The 20,799-nt window shown below is 37.1% G+C and overlaps 2 protein-coding genes across 2 annotated transcripts in view; one reads left to right on the plus strand and one right to left on the minus strand.

Moving 5' to 3' along the window:
- Positions 1-3,064, minus strand: part of LOC125225120 (leucine-rich repeat-containing protein 15) — a 49,519-nt gene extending 46,455 nt beyond the window's left edge. The window contains exon 1 of the mRNA XM_048128684.1: positions 2,917-3,064. The gene's annotated coding sequence lies outside the window, so the exon portion shown is untranslated. The remainder of the gene's footprint in view (positions 1-2,916) is intronic.
- LOC125225240 overlaps positions 1-20,799 on the plus strand; it is a 49,349-nt gene that overhangs the window by 17,186 nt on the left and 11,364 nt on the right. The window lies entirely within an intron of this gene.

Genomic DNA, 20,799 nt, shown 5'->3' on the forward strand with positions numbered 1-20,799 from the left:
CCAGCTATTTCCGTTCGATTACCATTTACCACACCTGCTTTCAATACAGTACTCTTATAAAGGCCAATTTCGATAGCACTATGCGAATTCCTTTGGCTTCTGATTGATACAATTACTTTTAATTTGCTTCGATTAATGTGATCTCCAAATTGCGATCCACATTAACTGAAGTACTATAAGCAAAGAAGTTTTTCTGAAGGGATCTGAACTAAATGCCATAATTACATTGTCGAGTTGAAGAATTGTGGTTATTTTAATAAAATTGCGTTTTTTGTCCGACATGGCTGCTTGGCTGCGGCAAATCAAGCGAGTTTTTGCGGAGCATCGTTTTGCGATGAGCTCTGTATCCCTGGTTTTTGCTGCTTAGTAACAGCCGGCACACCTAATTGTGCCGATTGATTGTGTCTTGTGATCCGTCGACAGATTACTACAGGAGCGGATGACTATGACGTAACGGTCTTATTGCGACCACAATCGCACAATGTCATTCTAATTATATAGGTCAATCAAGTGTAGAATAGCTGGGGAATTACATTACCGACTAAACAGAATGGCAAAGAAATACCACGCTCTTTAATTACCCTACCCGAGTAAATCTTACAGAAACTAGTCTTTTTGGAGATTTTACCTAAGATCCTAATTATCTCTAAGCCAGGATTAGCAAAAAGCATTATGATGGATTAGATCCCGTAGATATGGCTGTGAAGAATGAAGTGCTTAAGTGTTTGATATTATCGGGGAGTTCGATGGCCAGATGTTAATGTCTGTAGCCGCCACAAACCAAAATGGCATTTGTTGATACAAAATTCTTGTGGATATACGACCTTTTGGATTGCAGCAGTAGTATAGGGGCACATGGTAAATGCAAACGGGAATGGTTTAGCGGAAAGAGCTATAGAATAACCGAGATTAATGCTAGAGCGAGACGGATACATGAATGGAATCAATTCAATAGAGGAACGAATGATTTACGAGTAGTTATTGAGGCTAGGCTAGATTGCAGGCGTTTAAAAATAGATTTATACGCAAGTAGCAATGGTTTCAGCCAAATATGTAAGATGTACATAAGTGTATAACATTTTTATTTGATGTTTTGTTTGGCTAGCCGTTGACGTTTTTTAGGAAGCTGGTAATGGTGTTCTACTTATAAGAAACTTTCTGTCAATGAAAACTAAATGTTTTGTAAACGACTAAGTTAAACAATGACTAAAGAAGAATTAATTAGTAAAGAAGGAAATGCCATTTAACGAGCAGCCCGTATCCACCTTGGGTAAAGTAAACAAAAGAGGGCTGTTGAAAAAATCGGATCTCGGAACAATACAGACTTCTGACAAATACTTTGCGTTACAATCGTCCGTTTATTTCACGATGATTCCTGAGACAGACCGACATTTACGTTGATTTATGGTTATATTCTAATCAAGAACAAAGACCAATTTAAAGTCAAGATCTTCAAAGAAACTGAGCTACCTAATAGAGCATGCAGTATGTTTAAGGTTACGTGTATTTTGTGCTTTTCCGAAGCGCATAAATAGGGTCCCAAATTCTTTAGGTTCTGTTGAGTGACAACGAAATTTAAATGGGATCTTTGGAGGAAGCCTCGCTCCATCAATCATCAATTAAGGCTTTGAAAATGGTCAGTGAGGTGTAGACGGCGGTGGGCCTTGACAGCCGACCGTCACTTCCCCGACTGCCGAAAGGCCGCATCTTCTTCACGCCTACGTGCAACACTACACCTTATGTCGTCAACTGACAAATCGAAGTAACGCTTACGCAATTTAAATTTCAAATTCTATCGACTTGACAACAGATATTTGAGAAGCTTTTAATGCCGCTTGAATTTCGCCCAGGAAGACATTTTGTAGGTTAACATTCTTAGGTTACCTACTGGCGACGAAGTGATTGAAATGGAAAATTTACGAATGCGCTTATAACTGACATGCGGTCATGTGATCGTGTTTGGAAGCGCACTGCATACAGATAAGACCGAATAGTACCTGCATTTATTTACCTAGGTATTCGTATGTTATGCAACAACCTATGTAAATGACAAAATGACTGTGTGCAGTGGTTGTCACTGTGTCGGATAACACAAGTAACTTTGTGGTGTGATTCTATGTACTAGTAAAGCTAGTTATTATTTATCGTTTATGAGTCATTTTGCTCTTTGCAATAGACTTCAAGCAAGCATAACGGTGCTTCTGAACCGTCGCAATTCGGTTACGTGCTTTACCATAACATTCCTCATAAATGACTTAATAAAGTAGGTTCCTCAAGCATTGATTATGTGATGATTTTAAGTATGCGCAAATAAATGCAGTTAATTTAATATGTACTCCTCATTAATAATTCATTGATTAGTTTTTAATGAATATCATGTCTGTAGAATCTTGAGAATGAAGACGATAATCAAATGAATCAAGGCAGAAACTAGGTAATAAAACATTGCTTAAAGACGTGACTAGCGATTAAGGCTTATTCCTTAGGTAGGTATATGTTGCAAGACGGTGACAAACACACTTTCAACAGATAAGGCACTTCGAAGAAAACGCTCTCGTTCCCAAAACAATACGTTTAAAACACAAAGACACTGACCACGAATATTTATAAGCACTCGACACAAACAAAGAGCACAAAGTCACATTTACACTTCACTAAACTTGTCTTGTCGTTATTTACCAAAAATGTCACATTTTCTATACGTATTCTATTTAGAGTTATACATATAGGTGCGCGGGCGCTGGCGAAGGCAGCGCCGCGTTGCGTCGGCTCTGAGCCTCCAACTTAAGTACATACCTATATGCACGCACCGCCCTCGGTAAATTCTTTGCATAAATATACGTGAAAGCTTCACCTCACAAAACGGTCCCTTCGCACTTTTCAAATCCACTAAAATAATAAAAACTGTTCCCTTACCTTAACACTGCGCAGTAATGATGTTTTAGCACGATCGATGGCACAACAAGCGAAAAGTAGACACAGTCACGTTTGTGGATACGAGAGCAATGGCGCCGGCCCGTTCCGTCTCGTCGAATGCTACTCACAGACTCGGAAGGCTAAAGCCTTGTTTGTTCGGTGACGCGAACCCCAACAATTCCGTCCCTTTCTAGACCGCACCCGCGCCGCCCACACTGAAAGAGCTAGCCATATTTCTAACAGTTCCGCGGTTACCTGTGGTAGAGCGCAGCAACCTACATCATCGGTACGGTGCCTCAAACAAAGTCTCGTGTTTGCTGTTCGTCTCCAAAATGCTGCAAAACGCTGTCATCTCGTACTGAATGATGAAAATAATAGTGAAATACTCGTACCTATTTAGGATGAAGTTGCAAAGAAAATTACTTGGCAAAGGTTGGTAAAGATGACTCATTTAAATGGAAAATACGTAGGGGACAAAAATACAAAGGAAAATGCTTTTAAGATTACTAAACAGTTGTAAAACGGCTGACTAATTGACATCTATAACTTGTCGATATAAAACATATTATGGAAGTTATTTGTCTGGATAATATTATGATAAAAGTTATAATAATTATCATCAAACTTATAAAAACTTTAATCCCACTTAATGATAAGGAAGTACTCTCAGTTAAAATTACTATCCTTGTTATTTCTGTAGTTAGGGAACGTTTTATTGAATAGATATCAAAACAATTTGCATTCATTATGGTAAAGTAAAATTATACAGGTAAAGTGTTTTAACCTCTTGTACTTGTAATGTACATTACGAACAACAGATGTCGCTGTTTTGCTAACGCCATCTATTGGGTATTGTGAAAGTAACTAGCTTTAGCAGTGGCTTTATTTGGTAGAGCTAAATGATACGCGGGCGTGATTTAGTACGTTGTCTCGCTTTAGTGCTGTGATGTACTTCCAATAGAGGGAGCCTCTACTGAATTTTTAGAACATACATTTAAATACCTATAGACTTTTAGGCATTGGTGTAAGCATAGTTATTTCACAATAAATAAATATTTATTCACTTTAAATTCGTTTAAGGGTAAAGTTTAGGAACACTGCAAATGTACGTTGGTTTTGGCTTCTCAAGTGGATAGTTATCTAAAACGAATTTAACAACTTACTTAATACAATATAAAAAAAGTTTAGTTTCAGTTAATTAGTCCTAAAATAAAGAGAAAAAAAAAACATATCCGGAGATTCTGAATCAACAATTTGTTTAGATGTAAAATGCGTTTTGACACGACCTAAATAATCATCTCTCTTTATGGTCTAAGAGCCCAGAGCGGCCAGACCTTCTCATTTTCTCAAGGATGAAACTTTGGGATAATGTAGAGTTCGTATCGACGTTTAATGTCTGCATATTCTAGTTCGGCCCGTCGGCCATTTTTTTGCTATGTCTGGCGGATCTGGGCTCTTAGTCCATTAGCATCAGTTATTTATTTCTGAGCCATTTTTTTTACTTAGCCTGTATAACGTAACGTTTAAGTAGCCCCCATGTCTAAAGGTTCCTTATACTTCATTGATTAAGGATGAATTTTAGTTGGTTTTGAAATTAAAACTTTCTTAGTGAACATGAAGCTTCAAGCGTCTTTATGACCCTTTTACACACAAGGCACATAAGTACAGATGTAGCCCGAAATATTTTCCCTTTGAATTTTTTTTTAAATTATAAATGGGCTTACTCTTGACCACAGACCAGCCAAAGGCAAAGACGTGGCCTACGATGGAGTGAGCTCGCCCAGAAGATGCCTGTTCACCCTTGATTTGAAGGTTGCCGGGTTATATGAGCTCGGAAATATAGCCACCGACAAGGAATTCCACTCCTTGGCAGTGCCCATAAGAAAAGAAGAAGCAAAGCGCTTCGTGTGAATTCGCGGAATATCAACCAAGAAAGGATGGAAACCGGCCGTGCGTCTAAGAGTCCGATGGTAGAATGGTGACGGTGGAATAAGCACGGAAACCCACGTACGTGTCATGTTATTTCACATTCGTGATTTTCCGTGAAAACACGAAGGAAAAACATTTCGCCCTACATCTGTACGTACAGTCAACCAATTGGAACCCTAGGCCACTCTACAATCATGTCAAAATGACAAGCAGTAAGAGATTTCTTACAATCTGTTTTATAACGTCACTATGACATGGTTCTACAGTGGCCTAGGGTTCCAATTGGTTGACTGTACCCTAGCTGTATGAGCGTTCCAAGAATTGGGTTTGCAATGTATGTACCATATTTTTGTTTTACGTCACTTAAATATAATCGCGTCGTTGTGTCTGTTATCTTTATGCGGCTGTCATGTAGTATGTCAATCTGTCAATTCGATATCGCAATGTGGTAGCGGTAATTGTCGTAATTGAATTGCGACCAGTTTTGTCCACAATTTGCATGATGAATATGAATTTAAATTATAAGAGTAAGCAAGTAGTCACGCAGCAAATATGGACACCATCACATTGGACGAGGAAAAAAGTCTTACTAGTTTACCTACACAAATCACAATTAAATGATAAATTGAGTATTGATTTAACAAGTGCACACATTTACAAACATATAAAATTACTATATGATTATTAACTAAATGCAATGGACTAGCTACTGTGCTATGTCCGATTCAAAATGTAGTCCGTTCTATTTTCTTATACCGGGTGGGTCCTGTAACAAAAGCAAAAAATTAAACCTTATATACTGACCAACATTTGTTCATCAACTTTTAAATATAACTTGTATTTTGATTTTTATCACCCTTCAAAGTTTTTATAAAGAGGTAATGTATTGCGAATTCTGTTAAGTGTAACAGTGTGACAGACAACGTCAATGACAACAAATTATGGCGTACATTGAAGCTATATTTTATTCTGTATAAAAAAATAATAAAAAAATTAAAAGTCACTGAACAAATGTTGGTAAGTATAAGGAGTAGGTATAGCCTACATTTTAATTTTTTGCTTTTGTTACAGGCCCTACCCTGTATATATACCCAGAGAAGGAATCATAATATGCTTACGTAATACAGTATCAATATTGCTCTACATAAAAATCTCTCCAAACTGACAATTTATGACCACACATGAATCAGATAATCGACGTAAGTCAAGTAGTGGCTTAACTACGTATCAGATAAAGCAGGATTTTGCACCAAGTTCACCATTAAAGCCGCAGTGACACAGACATAATTGCCACCTTGGAACCGCTTTCCAATGCCGGCCATTTCTCATTTGCGACAATAAATTGATATAACATTACCTTCTTATTGGGATTATTTCCATCGCTGACTGACTTTTGCCTCCAACGAGTAGGTCCTTCGAATTTGGGAAGCTTAGTTCCTGGAAATCATAGAAACGCTTCAACTTTTTGATTTAATTTTAGAAGTGCAAAATTTGCGCTTAAGTGACGTTTTAAGGAAATGCTGGCGTCCTGGTGACAATCACTTTATTCCATATTAGGGCAACTATGATAAGGAAGCGATTGACCTGATGGCTACGCGGCCTGAAAATAAAACAGTAAATAACGCCACGTACAACAATGACGAAACTCGTGGCTATGCATACCAGTAATTTTTTCTTAAAGAAGTTATCCTCTTATAGTGTATTTTAAGTTATTTTGCTATTTTTACGCACCAGTGCGAGAAGTGGTCCATTTCTTGACAGGTCGTTTATTGAAAAAATATTGAATTTATTGAATTGGTTGAAAGATGACCTTTTTGCTTATGTTTATATGTTTGCTCTAAAAATAAAGCTGTCGTCCAAAATATGTTTAAGCTAAGATATTTTAAGATTGTAACATAAAGCTTACAGTATACTGGCTCTGAGTAGGGCATACTCCTACGCACGCGCGATAGCAATGTCACAATATCCCTGCGTTGCCGTTGCAAGCAGGTTTGCAGTGTTTGCACTGTATGCGTGTAAATGCATAATATGAGTAAAACGCATTAATTACATAAGATGTTTACGTTGGTGAGTTGCATATTTAAAAAGTTCGTAATGTATAACGTAACGATTATGTCATCAAAAAAAAAAATATAAAAACCTTATATTTGACGCCCGGTCTGGCCTAGCGCATAGTGACCCTGCCCGCTACGCCGCGGTCTCGGATTCGAATCCCGGTAAGGGCATTTATTTGTGTGATGAGCACATTTATTTGTTCCCTAGTCATGGATGTTTTCTATGTATATTAGTATTTGTATATTATATATATTGTTGTCTGGGTACTCGCAATACAAGCCCTCTTGAGCTTACCGTGGGGCTCAGTTAATCTTTGTAAGAATGTCCTATAATATTTTATTTATTTTAAATATCTGTACAGTTTGACAGCATGTTATTGTCTACGTCGACACATCGGGAGAATTTAAGAAAAAACTTCTAAACTGTTTGTACTTCTGGAGCCTGATTCCAATTAAAAAAAAAATATTCTTTATAACGGCTTTTGATGATATCTAGGTGATTGCATGCATGAATAAATATATGAATATCTATTCAGTTTGCCAGCACCTATGTTTATGTATGACATAAACTTAAAAAAAAAGGGTTTCTGGAGCTCGATTCCGACTCAACAATTTGTTGTGATTTCAGACAGGATTTGACGTGACATTGATAATCATCTAGGCAATGGGCTAGTTTCCTATACTTAAAATAAAATATTTTATGCAATGCACGTAATAAAGCACCAAATAATTAGAAGGAAAATATGGACAGTAGTTATTTTTCAACATAATTTCTATTAAATAAGTTAAAGGGAAACATCATATAAAGTAAATGAATTGACCGTGACGTCACCCCTCGGTATTTCATATTAATTTCATATTAGAAAATCGTTTTGACAGTTCTTAAAAGGAAGCGATCTTAAGCTAAAGCGATCTCTCAAGGGCGTGTCAAAACCAGATTTGACTCATAACTAATTATCATATCTGAATCGGGCTTCCGATTTAGTTATCAGTGGTGTTAACCCTTATATAGCAACGGTAACCATGATGTACGGTCAACCAATTTGAATCCTAGGCCACTCTAGAACCCTGTCTTATTGACACGGTGTTCTATTTGACACAGAAATCACATTGACGTTTACTGTGCAAAGGTTCTACAGTGGCATTCAAGTTGGTTAATTGTACATAACTTTTTTCCGTATTTTAAATGAACATTCTGTAGGTACTGGGGTTAAAGTAACATCTTAAGACATTAATAATAGGATGACCTATTTCATTAATCATACTAAAAATCATATTATTATTAATCATATTTTAAATTGAAGTTAAAACTTTCTGTAAGCAATACATCAAAACTGTACCTAGCGTAAACTTTACTTAGATAGTTCTACCCACTTAGATTATGTAAGGGAGTCCCCTCTGCCAACAAACTGTCCTGCAGTTTGGCAGAAGATTTTAATGTTGTCAAAAAAGGGTTTATTACAATACAATACAAATATACAATATTATATTATTTATTTTGAGAATAAACGATTTTTTTTTTACTTTTTTTTAATACCATTAAATTCTTTAAGCCACATCAATTGATTTTGACCGTAACGCACCAATGTTTTTTAAATAAAGGCGCCTGAAAGTTAAACATTTTGGAAACAATTATGTCATCAACGACGTATGCTTGTTACTTCTGACACGTAATTAAATATTAATTACTTACTGTCTCTCATTAACCTTTCCAGGGATTCGGCCGAAAAACACAGTTATCTGAGTTCAGTTTAAAAATACCTCAATTACTTACTTAATAAGTACTTACCATATCAAAATCACTAATTACTTTGCTACTTACTTTAAAAAAAAATAAACTGCAAAGAATGATTTTGTCAGGGTTCCGTTCGTATTATACCTATGTTTAATTAAATTTGTTCATTTGTTTTTAATAAATAAATAAATGGTCCTATAATATTAAGGTTCACTAAAAATTCATATCAATTCAAATCTGCAACCTTCTGGTGCAGTCAACCAACCTTGGAACCCTAGGCCACTATACAACTATGTCATAGTGACGTTATAAATTAGATTATAAGAAGTCTCTTACTGCTTGTCATTTTGATATGGTTGTAGAGTGGCCTAGGGTTCCAATTGGTTGACCAGCCGAGCCACAGTAGAGGTCTACCCAAAGACTCACTTTGGCAGTCTAAAACATTGTAATATCGTAGACGCGCAGAGGTTTTCGACATAATAAAAAAAAAGAAGTGAGTTTACACCCGGAAATCGCCTACTTTGCCTTATATTATGCAACAGCTGCAATCGCGTCACTACGTGCACTTCAGTTCGTTCGTGGTACGCGTGCCGCGGCCGCTGCAGGACACCATCGCGAGCGCAGACTTCTGGCCGAAAGGTGTGGTTTTTCGGCGGTTCCGGGGCAACCTGCCAAATCCCACACCGGGGCAAACGACGCAACGGAGCCACGCTGTGACGTCATCGCCCAAATCAATTGTTTAATTTTATTTTTATTGTTCTCTTTATTTTCTCTCCTTTTTGTTACCTAAGTTTCGTGACGCATTGGTTGTACTGCAATGTCATGTAAACATGTTTTTACTAAACATTTTTATATTAAAGGAAAAAATGGAAAAATTTACGCTTCCGGCGGAACTTGAACCCGCATCATTTGCAATCCGTGCAAGGCTCTTAACCAATTGAGCTACGGAAGCCACGCCGGACATCGCAAATCTTTCCATGCCTTTCCTTATGTACACACGTCTTGGGGTGACACGCCGGACATCGCAAATCTTTCCATGCCTTTCCTTATGTACACACGTCTTGGGGTGACGTCTAGCGCCATCTACCGACAGACTATTACATTATTATTTTTTCCTTTAATATAAAAATGTTTAGAATCGTTAGCAGACGTTTCTGCTTGTTAAAAATAAATGTTTTTACTAATAAATAAATAATAATTATTTACGCAGAAACGACGAAACGACTAACATTTATCACATTGATAAGACAGCAATTTTTAAACAATTAATTTACTATTTCGTCCCTACTGGTTTTAAATTAACTTGTAACTGCTAAAATGTCTAAAACTAGGTAGTTTTAAAATGTCTAAAAGGAGGTAGGTAGGTACAGTGACCTGCAATATTGTATGGATAACTGCTAAAATATCTAAAACTAGGTAGTTTTAAAATGTCTAAAAGTAGGTAGGTGGGCACAGTGAGCTGAAAATTGCATGGATAATTGCTAAAATATCTAAAACTAGGTAGTTTTAAAATATCTAAAAGTAGGTAGGTAGGTATTTTTTTATACAGTGAGCTGCAAAATTTGGGTTAGTATCGTTTCGTCTAAAAAGCAGCTGGTCTATGTAGCATCTGGTCTAAAAAGCAGCTCGTCTATATTGCATCTGGTCTAAAAAACAGGTGGTCTAAAAACCAATTTGTCTAAAACGCCCATGGCAACTGGTCTAAAATGCTTTTCGCCTAAGAAGCAACTGGTCTAAAAATACCTCTCGTCTAAGACGCAACTTGTCTAAAACGCTATTCGTCTTTAATGCAAGTAGTCTACAATGCATTTTGTCTAAATTGTGTTTCTGACGTCACAGGCGTCCACAGGCTACAGAAACCGCTTATTGGGACGTGTTTCTCGCCTAGGGATAGTATTGTCTTTCTTTCATTCATCTAATGATTTGTTCACATGGACATGCTTAGCTTTATTAATTAGTTTGGTTCTAAACAATATTTTGTTAAAATACTTAATTGGATATAACATTAATTAAAGTTTTTATTTAATTTTCTAGATTTAAGCTAGTTAATATTTCTAGATTTAAGTAGTTAGTTTGCTGTACAGTGTCAAGGACCATTTAATACTAGACTGATATAGCCCATACAAAAAAGCGTACCCCTGAAAAAAGCTTAGTTTTTGCTTTAAAACTAGATGGCGTTGTTTCGTAACCCGGGAGTGGAAAAAAACATATTTTCACATATATTTTTACTTGTTTTTATATTATACTATGAATAACTATCAAAAAACTTTATTTTAATATCAAAATATTGGCTCAAAACACAATTTTTACAAATTATATTTTTTGGTCGGCCTCGACGTAGTTGTGATCGCTTCGCTGGCTAAGTTTGTTCGCATGTTCTCTAATTATTGCCAAATAAAATGACTAGATGACGTTGGTGGACTAGGAAAATGTCACATCCGTTTCGTTGTTCATTAATATAATATACTTAGTGATAATAAACCTATATGTTGAGCTCAAATACGTTCAACAAAACGCAATCATTGTGCCAACAGATGTTACATCTGACATCCATGTCACATCACAAATGTCATTGTATGATTTATTGAATATTCATAATATGGATATTAAATATTTTAGAATCGCAGTAGCAATGCGAGTAGAGATACAGAATTAATAACGGTATAAATTAATAATTGTATGACCAATGACCTCATACATAAATTTACCAGTTTAGGTGACAGAAGGCGAATCCAATTTGTAAACATTAAATGTGCTAAGGAAAAGAATCTTTCCGATTTTCAACGGGACACGGCTGAAGGGGCGAGCTGGTTTCGACTGCGCCCATGCATCTCAATTATCCAGAAAGTTCATTCGAAGATCATTTTGCTTATAATAATCTGAGTAATCACAGTGAACGGTTTGACAGTATTTCAGCTAACATGTAGAGAGACTTGCTAGCTTCGTCGGTCAGGCTTCGTCTTGGACACAACGCGGATAGTTCAGCGTTTCTTGTATGTCACTCCGAGCACCCTGACCATCGGCAGCGTAGGCCATGCACTGGCCGACTAGGTGTGGCACTTTGGATTACGTTTTTATAATAAATTAATGATAGTTTGTATTGTTTTGGTAATATATTTTCTACTCGTATACTACTCGTTTGGTACTCGTATAAACCTAAACTCTGACATAATTAATAATTAATGAGACTAAATTTAATGCGTTTTCACATTATCCGATCCGATATCGGATGTAGGACTGATACCCCATACATTACAGGCGCTATCTTGGATTTTTTCCAATGAAATCCTTCCGACATCCGATATGGGATCGGATAATGTGAAAACGGACTAAGACAATAGATACCTTGTTAGTGTTATATACCTATGCCTATGTATATCCCACCAAAAACATTCTGTAAAAAATAGCCGTCTCGATGGAGCTGCTTCTTTATCTCTAAAAAGTAATGAAATCTACATAAAGTTCCTTACTGCGATTTCTTTATTATTATAGTTAACTAGCCTTTGCCCGCGGCTTCGCTCGCGTTAAATTCGAAAATCTCTCCACAAACTTCCATCCTCCATTATAAGGAAGTGGGGGATATAAAAGAGACAAAAAGTAGCCTATGTCACTTTCCATCCCTTCAACTATCTCCACTTAAAAAATCACGTCAATACGTCGCTCCGTTTTGCCGTGAAAGATGGACAAACAAACAGACACACACACTTTCCCATTTATACTTGACGTGACTTGGCCGTTGAAGTGTAGCGGTGCTGGCGACAGATTGGTGCAATGGTGTCATGGAGCACCTGGTTATAAACTTCTTTATATCCTTGTGTACAAAGAAGTGTATAAGTTTCATATTCGATGGTCCGAGCTTAAGGTTCGTAAAGCCATGAAGCCGAGCTGATAATCATTGACGCTAAACGCCGATCGAAACGCAGTCTGAATTGGGCGATAGACGTACGATACGAGCAAGTATGCGTACTTATGGCTCGACGACCTTTTTCGATTATGTGTCACCGTAAGTGCGTTTTCACATTATCCGATCCGATATCGGATATCGGACCGATAATCCATACATTACAGGCGCCATCTTGGATTGTTTCTATTGAAATCCTTCCGACATCCGATATCGGATCGGATAATGTGAAAACGGTCTAAGTACGCGTAAAAACCGCCGCGCATAGTAGTCGACCATCCAACGCGTACTTGCTCGTACGCCTATCACCCACTTGACGTCGCGCCAACACTTTATGGAAAAAGCGGGTTTTCGACAACTACCAATAAGATTTTAGACATTCAAAAATCTTCAATAATACTCGACTGTTTCGGTCGCACTTGTTCAAATATAGGATAGGATTGGTGTGAGCGAGACGGTCAGGAGATTGATTGTCAACATGATATCTATCATAAACACCGTTCGAAATGGCCTCATTAAAATCTAAATTTTAAATATATTGAAAGTAATATTACTAATCATTGACGTCACGCTGAAATGAAAGAGATAGAAAATTTGACAGTATGGTACTCTTTTGCATGATTGTCATAATTCAAAATAAGAACGATGGCTTGCGTTGTAAACAGGGACCGAAACATGACACGGGCCCCTAGCGTCATCTATGTACTTTTCACTGTATCACTTGTAATGCCGTTGAACTACCGCGTGCGTACTTTAAAAAAAAAACGACATTTTTATTCAAATGACACTCTTAGTGACATCTAGCGACATAGATTTACGGCTGCCAACGGGGTACGGTGTTTAGTATGGACTCTGCTGGTCCTTTATAAAATCGTCCTTGACAGTGTACATATTTAATATATTATATACATCGTCGCCCGGTTGCAGCGTTAACCCATTCAGTGCCGAAGACGCGAATTCGCGTCCTGTCTATGCCTAAACGTGATACCGAGGACGCGAATTCGCGTCGTCGCGTGGAAGGAGGCGGCACTGTGATGATTAAAAATATGAAGCGTCGGCAATGAATGGGTTAACGCTGCTCAGAAGTATTTGCGACTGATGGCGACTGTAGTAAGGTAAATAAGAATAATACGCCAGGCTGTAGGTGAAAATAACATTTTATTCTTAATTAAACTATTGGACTAAAATGCTTGTTATCAAAGAGAAAATGCGTTTTTTAAACTAAAGAATGCTTCTTATTAAACTAAAAACTTTCTTGCTCCTAATGTGGCATTTCTCATATTCTTGCATCACCTATCCCGTTCCTATCGTTTGTATATTTTTAAATACTTTTTCACTTCTGTAACCTTCTCCAGAAAGTCAAATGGCGTAATCAAACCCTCCTCCAACGCAGTCAACAGCTTAGTATATTCAGTGTCGAATTTTATATCAACCTTTTTTCTGTTGTTGACGTTGAAAATGTTTTTACACAGTTTAATGTCTTGGATTTTGGATTCTTCGCGTATTTTTTGCAAGAAATAAACAAATGTGGGCTTTCGGGCCACTCGACTATTCAATCTTCTATGCCAAGCTTCGACACTGTTCGTCGTGCGATGTCTTTCCTTGGCACAGCTTATCATGGGTAATGAAAGCCATTGCTTGTTTACATACCGATGGAAATCCCGCATTTCGTCCGTATCAGGTGTTATTTGTATAATATTAATCCAAGCGTCGGCTATACAAGCGGTGGGAATCAATGGTAAATTCGCGGTCAATCTGACAGCGTGGCGTCCTTCCTTTGTTGATGTGAGATTCATTTCTTCACCCTTATCCCATACATTTTTGTTAAAATGGAAGTAGCATCCAGTCAACTTAGCTTGAGGGAATACCATTCTGAATCCGCTTTGTATTGGCCTACTTCGTAGTCACATTTGAAAAAGTCTATGTCAAGCGATAATTCTCTTTTAAGTGCCTCAAACAATCTGATATATGTTCTTTTTGTTTTGTCAGGGAGGAGGGCATAGACAACTGGAACAATATTCGTATGGTTTTCGTTACTTCCAATATCCAATTGTAACGTGAAAAGTTGTTTGAAGGGTTTGGGAACTCTTTTGAAGGTGGAGTCTCCGAAAAACTGTTTGCCCTTAATGTTTTTTATTGTATTTTGACTTTTTTTGGTACAAAATACTAATATTTTGTCATTATTGTCTCCATCACACCATACCAAAAAGTCTGTGGCCAAAATTTCAGGTACTTCGACGTCATTTAAATTTAGGGGGTTGGTTTTTTGTAAATTTAGAAATTTTCTTCGTTTTCTATTTAGTGTATCTTTTTTCGACACATACATATCCATTTCTATTATTTTTCTTTTTGACTTTTCATGTAAATTCAATTTAGTTATTTGTTCTTCAAAAATCTGTTTAACGGGGGCATAATTCTTACATACTTCTTTTTTACAGGAATCAATTATCAAATCTACTTCATTTCTAAATTTGTTTCTTCGGCAGGAATGTGGAGTTGGGGGTGTCCTCACATTGTTTCGCTGCGGGCCTAATTTTATAGATGCACTACAGTCGGCACGGTTTACGCAACGCCATAGTGTAGTGCTGTCTTTATTAGTTTTATTCAAATTGTATCTATAGCCGTCATGTAATAGCGATTTACCTCCTCTCTGGCTCTCTATAAATACCAGTTCCTGCTGTGTATGCTCTCCACTACTCGGTCCGGGATTCATAATTTATGTTAACTATTTCACATAACCATAAAATAATATTGCATTATCGCAGGAAAACAGCACATAATAGAATGTAGTTGTCATTAATCTAATCAAATACGGAATCAGTATGTAGTCTAAAGTGGCCAGTATGTTTCCGATGTAAAGGAGTTTCAATATGAATTGCAAACAGATTGATTTATTGGATACAGAGTGGACTTGGTTACTTTAAGACTGCTTGCTAATTACATCATCAGCGTTTTAAAACACTTAGTAATTATAAAATGTACTTTTTGTCGAGCACTAGTGGCGTGGCAGTAGTACGCTAGACTTTCAATCCGGAGGCCTCGGGTTCAAACCTAGTTTCTAACTTTTCGGAGCTTATGTACGAAATATCATTGATACTTACCAGTTGCTTTTCGGTGAAGGAAAACATCGTGAGGAAACCTGCATACTTCTGCGAAGAAATTCAAAGGTGTATGTGAAGTCCCCAATCCGCTCTGGGCAAGCGTGGGGACTATTGCCCAAACCCTCTCATGCATGAGAGGAGGCCTGTGCCCACTTGCCCAGCAGTGGGACGTAGGTATATAGGCTGAGCAGGAGGAGGTACTTTTAGACCAGTGGCTATTTAGACCAGTTGCTACATAGACGAGCTGCTTTTTAGACCAGATGCTACATAGACGAGCTGTTTTTTAGACAACATGCTACGTAGACGAGCTGCTTTTTAGACCAGATGCTACATAGACGAGCTGTTATTTAGACGATTTGATTTTTAGACCACTTGCTTTTTAGACCAGATGCAATATAGACGAGCTGCTTTTTAGACCAGATGCTACATAGACCAGCTGCTTTTTAGACGAAACGATACTAACCCCAAAATTTCATGGATAAATAATGATTAATGAGTTCATTCATAAATTCGCCATGCACTTTTGCGGGTCACTGTACCTTCCTACGTGTAAATCTGTCCAAGCTATGAATTTTCCACGTCAACCTGCAGTTTGAAGTCACAAAGCTCAGCTTTCACCGTGGGAGGCTTTTATTCCTCCACAGCTATAAGCTATAAGGCAAACGTTTTGCACACTTTACTCTTGTTTCTAGTTTATTTTGACCCCTAATTTAATAAAAACAAATGTATATTAAGACGATACCCTACCGTATCGTCAATTCTCCATACAAACGCTCTCGACTATTTTTCGACTATCGGTTTTTGAAGATAGAGCAATATTTTTTTCAACACAGATTGTTATTATTTTTATCTGTGTCGGACCGTTTTGTTTTTTTTTTGATATTCTGCTTTTGAAATGTAATCCTGTTATCTCTCATTAAGGGGCTAGAAAAAAATCTCCCGAAACAACTATTAATAAAAATCCAAATAAATTGTAGAACGGGTAGATTGAGCTTTGCTAATTTCATTTCGGTGTTCCCGGCAACCTACTCACTTCATTGTCGCCGCTAGCAATTTCACTGAATGGACTCCGAAATAGACTTTCAATCTGTTCAACAATTCACACTTTACCTTGACAACTTGCTAAATGTATGAAGTGCTTTTAGTCATTATGAAGCCTGTCTATTCAATTATGAACCTAGCTTTTTCCGCGATAATTTGAACGTGATTATAGCAATAATAATCCACATCGGCAGCCTAATTTAGACGATGTTGGTGATTCTTCGCGACATTTTATTTGCTGGCCGATTCGCACACCGTAACCTCCAAATAGTCCGCCTGTAAGTAAAACCGCATGCGAGCTCACGCGTCGCCTCGTTTATGTATGAGCGAACTGTTACTCATCATTTACAGGGTCGTGCACAGATCTTTAAAACCCTATTCCTATTCCTAAGCGCAGTAACGAAAAAATTGAGAACGCATTGTTTGACTCTGTAACCATGGCAACGCATGGCAGCTGGGCTGACAGTCCAAACTTTTGCGTCAAAATACAGGAATCAGTGTGAATTTCACGAAAATTATTCTAGATAATTTTTAAGAAAAAAAAACCGTCGCCTTTCGGGTTCTGGTGAAAGCTACTTGCGAATGTTGGATTATGTAGAAATGTGTAAGTATTTTTTAAAACTGCTTTTAATGCTTTAATTATTAGATGGCAACACAAATGAATATACGTATAACGTTAAGGTTTGAGGAGTTTCCTCAATTCCTCATGAATCCGATTATATTATAAGAAATCGAAGCTTGACAAACTTTGACTTCAAAACTTATGCTTAACAAACATAACTAAATAAATGTCACTGTTCTGAACTTAAATGCATGCTTTTCTTACAAAAAAATACCAAAGTCACTATGAGTGTGACGTTCAGGTTTGAGGAGTTTGGTTCTGGCCATCATCAGCAGTTCCACTGCACCAAATGTCACTGTTCTGGATGAAAGTGCATGCTGTTCTTATAAAAATGGCAAAGTCACTATAAGCGTGCCGTTCAGATTTGAGGAGTTCGGTTCTGACCATCATCAGAAATTCCACTGCACCAAATGTCACTGTTCTGGACGAAAGTGCATGCTGTTCTTATAAAAATGGCAAAGTCACTATAAGCGTGCCGTTCAGATTTGAGGAGTTTGGTTCTGGCCATCATCAGCAGTTCCACTGCACCAAATGTCACTGTTCTGGACGAAAGTGCATGCTGTTCTTATAAAAATACCAAAGTCACTATAAGCGTGCCGTTCAGATTTGAGGAGTTCGGTTCTGACCATCATCAGAAATTCCACTGCACCAAATGTCACTGTTCTGGACGAAAGTGCATGCTGTTCGTATAAAAATACCAAAGTCACTATAAGCGTGCCGTTCAGATTTGAAGAGTTCCGTTCTGGCCATCATCAGCAGTTCCACTGCACCAAATGTCACTGTTCCGTACCTAAATGCATGCTGTTCCTTTAAAAACACAAAAATCACCATATGTATGCCTTTCAGATTTGAGGAGTTCCCTCGATTTCTCCAGGATTCCATCATCAGAACTGGGTTCTGAGAAAAATGGGACCAATCTGTATGCATATACATTCAATCAAAAAAAAAATTTTCAAAATCGGTCCAGTAACGACGGAGATATCAAGGAACAAACATAAAAAAAAAAAAAAAAACATACAGACGACTTGATAACCGTCCTTCTTGAGATATGAGGCGACGGTTAAAAACTATTAAAAACTAAGTGCATGGTCGTAGAAAAAGTATTGTATGCAACGGTGTTTAACTTAGTCAAAAAAGACTCGTGGCGTCTTTATTAACAATTTTCGGCTTCACCTCCAATTGATACCCACGCCACTAGTCTAGTCTTTGTTTGACCTCCTTTAAACGCCTGTTGCATAAAATACTATATTATTATTATAGGTTATTTTCTATCAATACTTATTATCAATTCTGAGTAAGTAACATATTAGTCAGAAATAGAATTCTATTTAGAGGGAAAAATTTAACGGTAGATGCTTAGATAATTTATTGGTATAGCATACAATCTTCATACTAAGAATCGTACCTCGATTTTTTAGCACTACCTATTAAATACTATCATAACTACATTGATGATGCCTACAATTTTTTTTTTCAAAGTGTGTTCACATGATATTATGATATTAAAATAAAGAAATATGTCATTTGTTCTTATAAAATAATTTTTAAGAAAAAAAAACCGTCGCCTTTCGGGTTCTGGTACTACGAATGTTGGATTATGTAGAAATGTGTAAGTATTTTTTAAAACTGCTTTTAATGCTTTAATTATTAGATGGCAACACAAATGAATATACGTATGACGTTAAGGTTTGAGGAGTTTCCTCAATTCCTCATGAATCCGATTTATTATATTATAAGAAATCGAAGCTTGCCAAACTTTGACTTCAAAACTTATGCTTAACAAACATAACTAAATAAATGTCACTGTTCTGAACTTAAATGCATGCTTTTCTTATAAAAATACCAAAGTCACTATGAGTGTGCCGTTCAGGTTTGAGGAGTTTGGTTCTGGCCATCATCAGCAGTTCCACTGCACCAAATGTCACTGCTCTGGACGAAAGTGCATGCTGTTCTTATAAAAATACCAAAGTCACTATAAGCGTGCCGTTCAGAATTGAGGAGTTCGGTTCTGACCATCATCAGAAATTCCACTGCACCAAATGTCACTGGTCTGGACGAAAGTGCATGCTGTTCTTATAAAAATGGCAAAGTCACTATAAGCGTGCCGTTCAGATTTGAGGAGTTTGGTGCTGGCCATCATCAGCAGTTCCACTGCACCAAATGTCACTGTTCTGGATGAAAGTGCATGCTGTTCTTATAAAAATACCAAAGTCACTATAAGCGTGCCGTTCAGATTTGAGGAGTTCGGTTCTGACCATCATCAGAAATTCCACTGCACCAAATGTCACTGTTCTGGACGAAAGTGCATGCTGTTCGTATAAAAATACCAAAGTTACTATAAGCGTGCCGTTCAGATTTGAAGAGTTCCGTTCTGGCCATCATCAGCAGTTCCACTGCACCAAATGTCACTGTTCCGTACCTAAATGCATGCTGTTCCTTTAAAAACACAAAAATCACCATATGTATGCCTTTCAGATTTGAGGAGTTCCCTCGATTTCTCCAGGATCCCATCATCAAAACTGGGTTCTGAGAAAAATGGGACCAATCTGTATGCATATACATTCAATCAAAAAAAAAAATTTCAAAATCGGTCCAGTAACGATGGAGATATCGAGGAACAAACATAAAAAAAAAATAAAAAAAAAACATACAGACGACTTGATAACCGTCCTTCTTGAGATATGAGGCGACGGTTAAAAATAAAAACACGCAAAAATATTTGGGGAAAATATGATTTTGGCCACTTCCAGGCTGCGAAACAGCGCCATCTAGTTTTAAGCCCATAGATTTCAGGGGTACGCTTTTTCGTATTGGCTTTGTCAGTCCCGTGTTATATCGTGCTTGGTGTAGCTATAGGTCTAACTAGGTACTCTCTTTCTTGAAAGAAATTTTGTGTCCTAGAATCCAAATCCTGATTATCATGAACAGGGTGCGTAGCCGAATGGCACAAACGTTCACGAAATGCTCACGAAACGAAACGCTAGTAGATATCTATCTCTATCGCTCTTGCGTATTGGCGCGACAGAGCCAGACTACGTTTCGTTTTCGTTTCGCGTCGGAGAAATGCCATTCGGCTACGGGGCCAGGGCCCGTAACTTTCATGCCGATGACATCAGTTTGACGTCACGCTGCATATAGGATGATTCAAATAATTTTATTGTAATAATTAATCATTATTCATTAATCAATTACATCATGTACAAATTACTACAAAAGTAAGCTATTCATACGTGGAATAATTATAATACCTACTTGATACGTGAAACGAAAAGGAAACAATTTGTTTTGTTTTTATAATTTATTGAAATATGGAAAAAAGACTATTTTATAAAATGTATAGATTCCTATTATAAAAAATAAACAAATAATTTAATTTACTTTTCACGTATCAAGTAGGTATTAATTAATTCACGTATGAATTGATTAGTTTTGAAGTCATGATTAAAATGATTGATGAATAATGATTAATTATTAAATAAAACTCTTGAATCATCCTATAA

This window comes from Leguminivora glycinivorella, chromosome 4, assembly GCF_023078275.1.
Source record: "Leguminivora glycinivorella isolate SPB_JAAS2020 chromosome 4, LegGlyc_1.1, whole genome shotgun sequence".
Taxonomy (NCBI): Eukaryota; Metazoa; Arthropoda; class Insecta; order Lepidoptera; family Tortricidae; genus Leguminivora; species Leguminivora glycinivorella.